General features: G+C 39.0%; 1 pseudogene; it reads right to left on the reverse strand.

Moving 5' to 3' along the window:
* Positions 1–1,143: 1,143 nt before the first annotated feature.
* Positions 1,144–1,248, reverse strand: LOC112920954 (U2 spliceosomal RNA; annotated as a pseudogene).
* Positions 1,249–2,066: the final 818 nt, after the last annotated feature.

A 2,066-nucleotide genomic window follows, 5' to 3' on the forward strand; every position in this document is an offset into this window, starting at 1 on the left:
ATTTAAATAGTAAGAGGTTTTAGCAGATATTCAGATTTCTGAAATTTATTCCATTCATTTTGGTATTGCCAAATTTTATAGGTGAAAGGACCATGCACTGTTCCAACAATTTCATTAAAATGATTCATTTCTTTTTACTTAAATTTAGTGATTTGAACATACATCAAGCCCTAGTGCAGAAAACCTTTTCCTTTTCAACCAACTTTCTCAATCATGCAACACTGACACATAATCAGAATTGTCACAATTAATTACTTAGAGATGGAGTATTTGCAGTCATTAAAAATGATGATGTCGAATCTTTTGAAATATGGGAAGTAACATTAAATGAAAACATACAGAAAATAAAGGAATAACTGTTGCTGCAAAGATGTACAAAACCGGACAATAGTTTGCAAAAAAATAAAAATCTATATTAGAATGGTGAATTTTTTTCCCTTCTGTGTTCCAAAACAATGAACCTTGCTATATAGATTTTTTTTATAGCAGATTTTTCCCCCAATAGAATGTCTTGTATTGTTACACATAGTTGGTTTTGTTTTCATTGGAAAGTACTTTTAGTCACTCTCTGGTTAATAAGGAGTCAATTGCTATGAAAAATTGGAAATACCTGTAAGTTTCCTCAGTGCACAAAAACACTTTTTCTTCATTTGGCATATTTGTTGTTCCTCATACTGTCTACTCTAAGATAACTGTTCACTGATCAATCCTGTTTATTTCTATGAAACAGAAAAACCAGGGTGTAAATTTTGTGCTCGGTGATTCAAAAACTGGCTTAAGCATTGCATCCAGTATGTAAAGCTCATTGCCTGGTATGTTTTTCTCTGGAAATGAATTTAAACTGATAAGACTCCTAACTCTGGGAAACGAACCAGAGGTGGTGGAAGGGGAGGTGGGCGGGGGGTAGGGGTGACTGGGTGCTGGGCACTGAGGTGGGCACTTGACGGGATGAGCACTGGGTGTTATTCTATGTGTTGGCAAATTGAACACCAATAAAAAAATAAATTTACAAAAAAATAAAAAATAAATAAGAAAATAAAATAAAATTGTGTAATATTTGCAATCAATCAACTTGTCAGGCTCCCTCCTTAGTGGGGAGCCTGCTTCTCCCTGCACCCCCTGCTCATCTCTCTCTCTTTCTCCTACTATTCCTCTCTCTCTCTCAATACATAAATAAATCTTTTTAAAAAGAAAAAAAAAAAAAGAACAGATACTACACTTGATCTTAGCCAAAGGCTGAGAAGCGATCTGGAAATGAATTTATATCCCAAGTACTCTGGGGAAATCCCTTTCCTATGGGAGAAAGAAAAGGATAATGCAGGTGAACTTTTGAGTCCTTATTGGGTCTTTCAAGCCTCTGTAGTACTTGTCCCCTCCACCTCTCAGAATTAGGTGGTTTTCTTCCCTTTATTTTCTCTTCTCGGGCTTTGCTGATATGCTTTGCTTTCCTCAAATGTGTCCCATTTCTAGTCCTCAAGGCCTAGATTCTGTTCCAACTGCCTGGAAGACACCCCCTCCAGCCATCGTGTTGACTAAACAGTTAGTCTTCTGGTAAAAACCAAGCTCTTAAATAAGTTTTCCCAGTCTGCATTGCAGCCAATTCATTGTCATTTTCAATGTCTGTTTTAAGATTTAAGCTCTCTTGGGCAGCCCGGGTGACTCAGCGCCCTTCAGCCCAGGGCCTGATCTTGGAGACCTGGGATCGAGTCCCACGTCGGGCTCCCTGCAGGGAGCCTGCTTCTCCCTCTGCCTGTGTCTCTGCCTCTCTCTCTCTCTCTGTCTCTCATGAATAAATAAATAACATCTTAAAAAAAAAAAAAAAGCCCTCTTGAGGCTGGCATTCTTCTCTTTAATGCAGCTCACTGCGTTTCCAAGTGCCCCTGCATGATGCCTGGTCCATAGTAGGTGCTCATAAAGAGATGTCCTGTAAAGAGCTAGCACTGAGCACTCGGGAATGCTTCCTGGAGAGGTCACAGCAGGAGAACGGATCTTTTCACCATTGTTTCCCATTACTTACGCACAAGATTTTTGTAGCTGGACTCCATCACACATGCGTTGAAAATTAA

Source organism: Vulpes vulpes, chromosome 2 (assembly GCF_048418805.1).
Source record: "Vulpes vulpes isolate BD-2025 chromosome 2, VulVul3, whole genome shotgun sequence".
In the NCBI taxonomy this organism is placed as follows: Eukaryota; Metazoa; Chordata; class Mammalia; order Carnivora; family Canidae; genus Vulpes; species Vulpes vulpes.